The sequence below is a fragment of the Zingiber officinale genome, chromosome 5A (assembly GCF_018446385.1).
Source record: "Zingiber officinale cultivar Zhangliang chromosome 5A, Zo_v1.1, whole genome shotgun sequence".
In the NCBI taxonomy this organism is placed as follows: domain Eukaryota; kingdom Viridiplantae; phylum Streptophyta; class Magnoliopsida; order Zingiberales; family Zingiberaceae; genus Zingiber; species Zingiber officinale.
Window position 1 is genome coordinate 89,664,156 of NC_055994.1, and position 12,587 is coordinate 89,676,742.

The window sequence follows — 12,587 nt, forward strand, 5'->3', positions numbered from 1 at the left end:
GCAATCCCCTACACTTACATTATCATCTACATCAGTACCTGCATCATCAATAACATCTGCAACAACAATATCAATAAAATTAGAATTCCTTACAACTACAGAATCATAACAAGAAATACTAGAGGAGTCCTGTGAAGTAATAAAATCAAGATCGGGTCTGTCAAAGACACTACAATCCCTCTGCTCAAGCACCTCAATATTTGTAGGAAAGGTCTCATCAACTCTTAAGGTAACCGGTTGTCCATTTCTAAATTGTTGAGGGTTGGTAGCCATGGTTTCCAAAAGTTTCATAGCTTCATCAGGAATCTTATCAATCAAGGGCCCTCCACTAGCTTTATCCACCATATACAAATCAATAGGTGACAACCCATCATAAAAATGAAGGACAAGCATTTGATCACTAATTTGATGTTGAGGACAACTGGAGCAAAGTTCCTTGAATCTTTTCCAATATTCATGCAATGTATCCTCCTCGAATTGTTGAATACCACGAATCTTTTTCCGCGTAGCTATATGATCATTCTGAACTTCTTGTAGGCTTTGATATGCTGGATATGACTCATCAACTTGTCCTTGTGCAACCTCATACCTAAAACTTGCATAATCCACAGGTGGATAGTACTGATGTTCAGATTGATAGAACCAAGTCTGAGGCTGATAGTACTGACAAAATGGATCCATGGTCAAAGAAATTTCCTGCTCTTACACTGAAACACTAGCAGATAAGATCAAAAGACACAGGAACATATAAGATCAAACACATGGATATATGAACATGAAAGCAATTGAAACAAATATTTTTCAAATTTTTATGTAAAAAGAAAAAGAAACAATCCTAAGGTATCAAACACCGCTACATTCCCCGGCAACGGCGCCAATTTTGATAAACCCGATTTTTGTCGCAAAATGGGTATCAAAAGAATTAAGTGACCGAATTCATTCTACACTAATGTAGCATAGAGATGACTCGGGTCGTCTCCCAACGAATGTAAACGGTAAAATGGTAGTCTTAGGATCAATTATTTTTGGCTTGGGTTTTCTGGATAAATTGGGGATTTCAGAATTGACTTTTGAACAAAGAAAAGAAATAAGGACCTAAAACTATGCTACATTTGTAAATTCAACTCATGGAAATTAACAAACAAAGAAGCTAACTAATCTAAACTACTACATTGAAAGAAATGGCAAACAAAAATAACCTAATGCAACAATTAAGCAAATCTAAATTGTGTAGAATCAAGAATCAAGAATCAAGAATAGTGGCCTTAACCAAAGGTTTCAAAACAATAGCAAGGGAATTCGAATCAGCTATGCATCGATCAGCTACAACAAAACTAAAATTCAAACAGAGATGAAGAAACTAGCATTCATAGGATTCAAACTAATCAATTGGAGAAACCCTAGCTTGGGTTCGGTCTACATCAGATGAAGAACTCGGCGTTGAAGACAAACAAAGTAACTCAGATGGAAATGGATCAAGATCAGAGAAAAGGTGCGGAGCTTCAAGAAAGGAAGATAACCGGCCGGAAAACAGAGGAATCGGCTCAAACCACCGAATTGCTTCTCCTTCTTTGCTTCTTCTTACTCGCACGAAATCACGGTAGAAATTGGTGTTCAGATGATTGAGATGGCGTCGCCGGCTCGAAGATGGAGAATCACCGGAGGAAGGGAAACGCCCTTGACCTCAGCAGCTCGCCGGCGGTGGAGTGGATTGAGGAAGAAGATCGCCGGAGCAGATCGCGCTCCCCTGTCTTGGCACGAAGATACTGTGTAAGTTGACGCGAACACTGTAGCTTCTCATCCCTTTAAATAATCTCAGTTCTGTGATGGACGGCTGTGATTATTCTGCCTCTGATCCAACGGTGAATCTTAATCTAAATTTGATCCAAAGGTTCAAATCTTCATCAAGGGACCTGATCTATTCTCTCCTAGCTCGGATGGACCAAATCTTCAATGGATGGCTTAGATCTCTCTTAATCTTGAATGGACGATCCAGATTACTCCAGAGCTTGATCTCTTCATTTAAGCTTGGATTCGTGTTCAATCTGGTTTGGTCAACCTCGGATCCATGATCCCTTGATGCCTACAAAGAATATAACCAAATATTAGCATCAAATACCACAAATATGATATAATTTGCAATTAGGTCCATAAATGGCTCTAACTCATGAAACATGGTGTAAACATGACTTTAACATATGAGAAGATTAAAATGTATGCCTATATGGATCAAAATATCATGATAAAATGATAGTTATCAGCGCCGTCTGTGGGAACGCACTTGCATCTGAGCGGAAGAGATGGACGAAGCTGGACGACCTCACACTGTGATGCTCTCCCAGGAGGAGCTCGATGCTCTAATCGAAGCAAGAGCAGCTAAGCTCGTGGAGCAGCAGAAACAAAAGGCGCAAGCTGAGCGCCTAGAGCAACAGGTGACGTCAGCATCAGCAGGCTGAGCGGAAGGAGAATATCTCAACATGGAGCGCGAACCACCTCCAGCCGTACCGGGCGAGGTGAAAGGTGCGCCAATGTAATGTATGTTGTATACTTCCCGTTCGGCTGTATACTTGAAATGCAGGAGTAAAAAATCGGAAAATTAGCGCAAGTATAGGGCATCGTCAGCCGAACCGGAAGACCGTCGAGCTCCAACATTAAATATCGAGAGTCGCACCGGCGACTATAAACCCTCCGGCTGGAAGACCGTCGAGCTCCGACGTTAAATATCGAGAGTTGAACCGGCGACTATAAACCCTCCGGTCGGAAGACCGTCGAGCTCCGACGTTAAATATCGAGAGTTGAACCGGCGACTATAAACCCTCTTGTCGGAAGACCGTCGAGCTCCGCGTTAAATATCGAGAGTCGAACCGGCGACTATAAACCCTCCGGTTGGAAGAACGTCGAGCTCCGACGTTAAATATCGAGAGTCGGACCGGCGACTATAAACCCTCCGGCCGGAAGACCGTCGAGCTCTGACGTTAAATATCGAGAGTCGGACCGACGACTATAAACCCTCCGGCCGGAAGACCGTCGAGCTTTGACGTTAAATATCGAGAGTCGAACCGGCGACTATAAACCCTCCGGCCGGAAGACCATCGAGCTCCGACGTTAAATATCGAGAGTCGGACCGGCGACTATAAACCCTCCAGCTGGAAGACCGTCAAGCTCCGACGTTAAATATCGAGAGTCGAACTGGCGACTATAAACCCTCCGGCCGGAAGACTATCGAGCTCCGACGTTAAATATCGAGAGTCGAACCGGCGACTATAAACCCTCCGGCTGGAAGACCGTCGAGCTCTGACGTTAAATATCGAGAGTCAGACCGGCGACTATAGACCCTCCGGCCAGAAGTCCGTCGAGCTCCGACGTTAAATATCGAGAGTCGGACTGGCGACTATAAACCCTCCGGCCGGAAGACCGTCGAGCTCCGACGTTAAATATCGAGAGTCGTGCCGGCGACTATAAATCCTCCGACCGGAAGACCGTCGAGCTCCGACGTTAAACCCGAGAGTCGGACCGGCGACTATAAACCCCCCGGCCGGGATGAAAGACGCTTGAAGATAAGCGGCAAGGGAAAGTAGTGACAAGTCGTATGCCACCTACGCCCGCTCGGGAGGCATAGTTGGCCGAGTTGTGTGTCATAGGCCCCGACCAATCACCCACAAGCATGCAAAGAGAAAACGAAGTTGAACAAAGATAAATCTTTCACTGAAATTAGAGAAATCAAGGCTGAGCAGCCGAATTACAAAAAGGAAGTTTTTGGCCGAACGACCGAATTACATAAAGACTTCTATTCTAGAAAATCATAAAGGTCCTTAGGGATGGTGCTAAGGAGCGCCGCATAGTCTTGGGCCGGGATGCTGGCGGAGTCAGGGAGCTGACTCTTGGACTTCATATAGTCCGTTGTGGCGGTGATGGCAAGCTCAAAGGCATTATACATCCGCTCGCACACTTTTTCTGAAAATTCGATCTAGCGGATGTGCTTCAGCCTCAGGGTTGCGACTCGGCCAGGTTCTGCCTCTTGATATTCCTTGAAGGCAGCTTGAGAAGCTTCGAGAGACTCCTGCAAAGTCTTCAGTTCATGCTTATGTTTAATCGCCTCGGCCGAGCGGCTCGCCTTCTCGCCGTTCAACTGCTCCATCAGCTCTTTGACTCGTTGCTCCAGGCCCCTCGCCTCGACATTTTTCTTCTCCAGATCGGCGATAGCCGTTTTCTTCCGATAGGTTGCCATGCTTATTTTTCGGTCCAGTGATTTGACATGTCGTTCGAGTTCGGCCAGAGTATGGGCCTTGTCGGCCATCTTCTTTTGCTTAACCGCCAACAGATCTTGGGTCTTCTTGAGCTCTTTCTGCAGCTCGGCGTATGAAGGACCCTGGGAGACGGACGGGCCGCCCGAAGCCTTCAGCTTCTTTATTTCTTCTTCCGCCATAGCCAAGCGGTTGGAGACAGCGATCTCCTCCACCCATCTCTGGCATGAACAGGAATATTAGTATCCGATCAGAATTATGGCATAAAAAACTTCGGAAGAAAACACACTTACCCCAGTGGCCTGCTGCATATGGCTGTTGGCCAGATTGCAGAGTGGAATCATAGCGGCACGTGCCCGAGCGTCGGCCCACATCTCGGCTAGGGGCCCCTTCATGGTGATCATGTGCTCAGGCGCGGTTGGCCGATCGGACTCGGGCATCAACTCTTCGGTGGGGAGATGCAAGACGACCCTGACGGTACGGCGCCGACCGGGAGTCGTCTGAGCGGAAGCTGGGGAAGGATCAGATGCCAGTGCAGAAAATTGGGACAAAATAGCCGAGCGTTGGACTCGGCGGGGAGAAGGCGGAAGGGCGCGGACAGGTATGGCCTCGAGGGGGTCCGCGGACGCGTCCAGATGGGAAGAGGTCCGATCGGACGAGATTGCCTCAACCACTGGGGCTTTGCCGCGAGAATCGGCGGTGATCCGTTCGGATGGCTGGACCGCGAAAGTGGCCGATCGAAGTGGTGTCTCCGTTCGGCGCCTCTTTTGTCGGAGAGGGCGCTCTTCCTCCTGAGCGGAGCCTTCCTCCTGGACTATTGGTCCCCTGCTGGGGGTGGCGCCTCTTGCCACATCCCGGGGAGAGGCTTGAGCAGCCGACTCCTCGTGAGTCCCGCTCTCCCCTTCATGTGAGCCGACCGGCTCAATGCCGAGCAACTCCATCTCCTTGGCAGCTGCGGCCTCGAGCGCCGCCGCTTTCCTCTTCAAAATTCCGGCCATCACGGACTCCATGACAATGTCCACTGCAAAGGAAAAAGGAGAAAATCAATTAGCAATCAAGGTGAATGTACAAGTAAAATTCTTAACGAAGCCGCTCGGGAGGGGAGTCCGGATCAGACTCAGGCCAAATATGTACATCACCCCTTCAGGTAAGAACTTGTTGATGTCGAACTTCAGACCAGCTAGCATATTGGCAGCGTGAAGATAGTCCGGTCGGGTCTTGAACCTCTTTAGCTCAGGGGAGATTGGCGGTCTGACCTACCACTAGATTCGGAAGGAGGCCCGTTCGGGAAGACGAAGATAGAAGTAATACTCTTTCCAATGTTTATTGGAAGATGGTAGTTTATTAAAGAAGACTAAACCGGGCCGAGCCTGGAACATGTAAGTACCCAGCTCGGACTGTTTAAGATAATAAAAATAATAGAAGACCTCCGGTCGGAGGGGAATGTTGTGGATTTTGAACAAGACAACAACGCCGCATAGAAGGCGAAAGGTGTTAGGGACTAAGCTTCCGAGCAGAATGCCGAAAAAATTACAAACTTCTACGATAAAGGGATGGATTGAAAAGCGCAGACCGGCTATGAACTGGTCGCGGAAAACACAGAAAGCTCCGCACGGCGGTTTGTGTGGCTGAGCGGAGGGGGAGGGTAAGATAAGTTCAAAATCAGAGGGGATGTCAAAATTGTCCATCAGAATATCGGCATCGCGCCGATCGAAGCGAGACTCCATGGTGGTATACCACGGGCCGAGGGCTAGGTCTTGAGGCTGAGAGGAACTAGCCATTGTCCGAACGGACGAAACCACAAAACGCGAGGAGAGGCAAATGATAGAAAGAAGAAGACGACAAACAATACAGCAACCAGAGAGCGAGAACTCGGCAAAAAACACGAAGATAACAGAGAAGGGGTAAGGACCTTACAAAGAAGCTGAGGATCGAAAGGAGGAGGTTGGAGATCGCTGGAAACGGAAAAGCGGGATCGCCGGAAGTCTGAAACGCCAGAGGAAGCTGTGGAGCACGAGAAGGCACAGATGCGGCGAGGAGGGGGAGAAGGCGAAGGCTTTATAGGGTTGAGCCCGAGCGGCCTCCACCGTCGGATGCAGGTCACGGGAACCGAAGCACGCATCGGGCCGTCCATTTTAAACCACCTCAGTCTCGTCGCCCGCGACGCCACCGCCATACAATGACGACAACAGCGCCACGTGGCATTCGATCACTGGAGTGCATTTAATGAGCGCCTTCACGAGGCACAGAGCGCATGCCCGGCCTTAATGTCGAAGATTGGCGCAAATTTTGAAGAGATCCGAGGAACGTCGGCGTTGACTAAGGTCATAGCTACCCCCGTGGAAGTCGAGCGGAGGATAGTTTCATAGAGTCACCGTTCAGCGTGACTGGCGGTCCAGTCAATTGGACTAATCGCCTCTTTCGACTAGACTTGAAGGGGAGGCAAGTGATCCGGCAGTAAGGACGGGGGACCCCCTTTGTGGGGAGCCAATGACACGTGGAGGTCAAAAGTCAAAAGGGTCAGCATGAGGTCCATCCGATCGGAGAAGGGTTGGGTCGATTGGCCGAATGGGTCCGGGCGGAATCAAAGACAACCCGACGGGGAGTCGGGTTTCCGACGCTCATGGTGAACAGGGTCGCTGGGTCGAGCGGGTAGTCCGCTCGACTGAGGCGTAAAGAAGCAATGCCGTGAAGGAACAGTCTCAGCCGAGCACGCGATGGAGTGAAATCTTCCCGGTCGGACCGATACCTACGTCTGGTCAGGCCGATGCCTGCCGAGCGTATGGACGCTCGGCTCGGGGAAAAAAGAGACAAGGACAAAGGAACATTGGGGAACATCTTCTTACAATAGGCATGTTCGACGACCAAGTCATACACATAATCATACGACGGAAGGTTCTGCTGCCCCATCAGAGAGGTGCTCGGACTGTAGCAGTATGGTGTCAGACATGCTCCTCTGGTAAGCCCATACTGAGGTATGGTAAAGAACACGTGTACGCCTCGACAGATGTGCACAAGCCTCCCTAGAGCTCTATATAAGAGCCCACAAACTTCACCGGAGGTATGCAATCTCTGGTCATTGGAGCCACTTCATCATTTTCCTCTTGCCTGACTTGAGCGTCGGAGGGTCATCGCCGGGAAACTCCTCCTGGCCCGACTTCTTTGCAGGTAGCGGCGGAGATCCACATCACCAGCCGGAGACAGCGGAGAGCGCCACGTTCCCAGCGTCCATCCACTCATCACTCGGACAGGATCAGTATTCTATAAAAATATCTTTCAAAGAAATTTTGCAAGCATTAAGTCTTCTATATCATGGTTTTGCAAAAATACTTTAAGTCTTGAAATACTTTTTGAAACATATTCTTACTTAGTGCATTCTTCAAAATTATTTTGAAAAAGATACTGCAAATTTACTCAATTTTTTTTTACGGAATGAGGCTTTTTCAAAATCTCTATGAATCATTTTTGAAAACTCTATTATATATCAAATGGGTGAGGGAATACCTTAGGCATATCTTGAAAATATTTAAAAGTATTCCATCATTGTTGGTGCAAAACTTAGGGATCCTTAGCAATTGAAGTCATTTATGAAGGGTTCTTTTTGTTGTATGAAAAAAGGGGGAGAAGAAGGGTTTAAGTTAGAAATCTAAATCTTTTTGAATTGACCTAACTTAAACATATTTGTCAAACATCAAAAAGGGGGAGATTGTTGGTGCAATCGACCTCCAAGGTTTTAATGTCAGACAAATATGATTAAGTATGCTTAAGTATGTTTAAGTATGGAGTTTGATCTAGAGAAGTCCTAGTTGTAGGCTAGGCAAGGAAAGTCCTAGTTGGAGGCTAGGCAAGGAGAGAAATCTCGGTATATCGTGGAAGCCAGGTGGATAGCTCTGGAGGACTTGATCCCTGGGTAGCCAAATACTGAGTCCTAGTTCTAGGCTAGGTAAGGAAAATCTCGGTATGTCGTGGAAGCCAGGTGGATAGGTCTGGAGGACTTGATCCCTGGGTAGCCGAATACTGAGTCTTGGTGAGTGAAGCCAAGTGGAGAAAATCCTAGGGGGTGGTAACCTTAGGTAACGAGAAGTCTTGGAGGAGTGAACTCCAAGCAAGGTTGATTGGATGGTTTTCGGTCGACCGCGCGCGGTCGACCGGACCAGCGGATCTCGGTAAATCTAGGTTTAGGTTTACCATTATTTTCTAAATTACTATTATTGCTGTTGGCTAATATGGTATTGCAGGAAAAGTCTTAGTGGATCAGGCGATCAGACACTGAGCAGACAAAAGACCAAACATGTCTGGAGAATCATGTTTGGCAGGTAAGTTGAGGTATGCAACTGGAAGAGCGACAGTGAGGTCGGGTTCCTAAAGGGAACAACCTAAGGTCGCTGATCCAACTAAAGAAACCGGGAAGGTTTCCAAGTTGAGATCAAGACAGTCCTAACTGTCATACTCATGCATTATATATTACTGTGCTAACCTTTGTGTTGCAGGGATACTTTGCTTAATGCTGTATTGCAAGTTTGGCCGGATCGGTCGACCGAACCAAGATGACTCAGCACAGATCAGTTTAATCAGCAACGATCAGATGCTGAAGGAAAATACACTGATCGGTCCACCGAACCCGAGGATCGGTCGACCGAACCATCAATATTAAAGGCGCAGTAAATGTAGATCACGACAAATCTCGACGAACAGGGAAGGAGCCTGTTCAGTCGACCGAACAGAGGGATCGGTCTACCGATCCATTGAAGTCCAGTTAATGCAGAATATCGAGGCAACGTCAGACTCCAGCTGGAAGGGATCGGAGCTGGTTCGGTCGACCGAACAGAGGGATCGGTCGACCGAACATCCATCATATCTATAAATTGAGGCTCAAAGTCAAAGGCCAAAAACAACTTTTCTGATCAAAATTCCTGCTCTGCAAACGTCTCGTCTTCATCTGTGCAGCAAGCTACATCATCCGGAAGTGCCGACCTAAGCTACATCTCCATTTTATTTGTCGGTAAAATTTATTTTAAGCTTGCATTTGTAATTCATTTAAGCAAGATAGTAGGGTGTTATTATCTTGCTCCATTGTACGATCTGCTTCTTTCCGAAGAATTTTGAAAAGAAGAGTTATAGTGGTTTGCTCACCGGTGCGGTCAAGGACTGCAAGCCTTCGAGTAGGAGTCGAGCTAGGCTCCGAACGAAGTAAACAATCTGTCTCTTTTTACTTTCCACTGTGCACGACTTTGATATAAAAGAAAAGAATAGTTTTAAAACGCGTGATATTCACCCCCCCTCTATCGCTTCAAACGATCTATCATTGACAACTCATCAGTTAGCATTCTACGCTCTTGTTCGCGAGTGGGTTATCTACAAGAAGAGCCTTCACTAACCCCCCCTCAGGGTCTGCATAAAGTAAAGGAAGTACCAGTGAGGCAAGGAAAAAAGAAACATAAACAAAGATCGACACCCAGCCAGATTTGCATTTGTTTGATAAAATACAAGAAACACTCCTCAAAGGATCATTTTTGCATTTGAGACATCCGAGCGATCATAGTTCGTTTCTAGTATCAGCAGTCGGTTGGCACCTAGGGCAAAAGCTGTTGGAGTGTATACTGTAAGCCTAAGCTTTTGTAAACATTTGTTTTGAATAAAGAATCACATTTGGTCAAATTATCTACATTTGTTTGTAGTTGTTCAATTAATTTATATTGTAGATAACATAGCATGTGGTGTCACATGCAGAAGATAATGTTATCAGTACCTTATAAATTATAAACAGTAGATCACGACCAAAATGGAAAGGAACAAATCATTAGAAGGTCGTAGTGTAATTAGGTATCAGTTTATCTTGACTGTATAATTACACTAGTACACTTAGAGTGTATTGAGTAGGACCATTTGAGGTCGTTTCTTTTATACTGACTTTATAAAGGAACAAAAACCTCAGTTATTATGGAAGTGTGTGCTCTTAATCCTAATATAATAACAAGCATATATATTTGATATTTATTTCTTTAATTTATCAATGGGTGAGATTTAGTTCGATGAATCAATAAGCCCGATAAGTTGGGAAATGATATCACTTATAGTTTGTGTTGTTGATTATAGAAGGAAACTGTGTCCTAGAGATACTAGGTTGATAATGTCCCCAAGAGGAGCTCATAAGGATTGTCATGTTAAACCCTGCAGGTGGACTTAGTCCGACATGACGATAAGGTTGAGTGGTACTACTCTTGGACTTAGATATTAATTAAATGAGTTGTCAGTAACTCACTTAATTAGTGGACATTCGATATCTTAAACACAGGGAGACTAACATGCTCATAATAAGAAGGAGCCCAAAAATGTAATTTGGGATTGGTGCGGTAGTTCAATAATAGTTCTCTAGTGGAATGAATTATTATTGATAAAATTAAGTTGTGTGTTCGGGGCGAACACGGGATGCTTAATTTTATCGGGAGACCAAAACCAATTCCTCCTCTCGGTCCCTATCGTAGCCTCTTATTTATAGAGTACTATACCCACCTATACCCACCTTCTATACCCACCAATAAGGGGCCGGCCAAGCTAGCTTGGGAACCAAGCTAGGGCCGGCCTAGGTATAAAATTGGGTGGCCGGCCCTAGCTTGAACCCAAGCTAGTGGGGGCCGGCCAAATTAAATTAAAAATGGATTTTAATTTTAATTTTTATTATGTGGAAGAAATAATTTATTAAAGAGAATTAAAATTAAAATATCTCTCTTGTAAAAGATCTACAAAAGATTAAAGAAAGAGATTAAATCTCTTTCTTTATTTGTAGATTGGTGAGATATTTTATTTTCTCTTTAAAATTATCCACATGTTGATAAAATTAAAATTATAGAAATTTCCTTTTATCAACCATGAAGAGATTTTTAAAGAGAATTTTATTTTTAAAATTTTCGGAAACAAATTAGGAAGTTTTAATTTGTTGATTAAAACTTGTCTAATTTATTTCCTCTTGATATGACCGGCCATTAGAGATTAATTGGGGAAATATTATTTTATTTTTCTCAATTAAATCATGTCAAGGGAATTAAGGAAATTTTATTGTAATTAAATTTCCTAATTTGCCTAAGCTAAGGAATATAAAAGAAGGGGTGAGGGTGCCTTCACAAGACACAACCTCTATTATTCTCCCTCTCCTATTCTTTGGTGTGGCCGACCAACATCCTCTCCCTCTCTTCCTCTTGTGGTGGCCGAATCTCCCTCTTCCATTGGAGCTCTTGTGGTGGCCGGATACTACTCGGAGAAGAAGAAGAAGAAGGAGAGAGAGCTAGCATCTCTTGGAGCTTGGTTAGTGTTTTGATTTGCTTCCTTGGTGAAGCTTTTTCTTTGTGGCCGAACCTAGCTAGGAGGAGAAGGTGGTTGGTGGTTTCTCATCTCGGAAGATCGTTGCCCACACAATGTCCGAGGTTAGAAGAGGAATACGGTAGAAGATCAAGAGGTTATTTTTCTACAAGGTATAACTAGTAATTTTTCTTTCCGCATCATACTAGTTATTTATGGAAATAATACCAAATACAAGAGGCTTACGATTCTAGAATTTCGAATATGTTTTTCGATGTTGTGTTGTTTTGTTTTTTCTTTTCCTTGTGATTTGATTGTTTTTTTCGGTTAACCTAAAGTTATTTTAGGAAATTAAATATTAGCTTTCCATAAGAGGTTTTGTCTAGTCGGTGGTGGTTGCTCCCATATCCAAGAAGGCCATGTGCCTCGCCACGTCAGTACTGGGAACCAATTATGGAAATTAATATTTAATGGAATTAATAACTTAAGGTGACTTGGGTCGAACGTGTTAAGTTCCGCAGGAGATCCAAGTCAAAACCTAAAAGAACAAATAGATTAAGTTTTGGATCAAACGTGTTAAGTTCCACAGGCGATCCAAAATTTAATTTAAAAGAACACATGGTAGCTAGGAAAAGGTTCAGACCTTTGTACAAAATTTTTGTACAGTGGAACCTCTAGGTTTTCCGAGTAGCAACCAACAATTGGTATTAGAGCTAGGGTTTTGCCTCTGTGTATTTGGTATTAGTTTAATTATGCACATGCCATACATAATTTAGGCAGGTTAATAGTAGGATGTGCTAACTTTGTGGATGCAGGATCCAACTATTATGGCTTTTAGTTATTATGTGTGTGATTGGACCCTTGGACATGTCAAGGGCATTTATATGTGTGTGCATGATTGTATTAAAATACAGCAGGAGCTGTATTTAGTTTTATTAGGATTTTATTTTTGATCTAGATACATGTACATTCCTTTGATGGAATATAGGATCAAAAATGTAAAATTCTATTTCTGTCGCGGATCGAATCTTGCAAAGCGTGGAACCT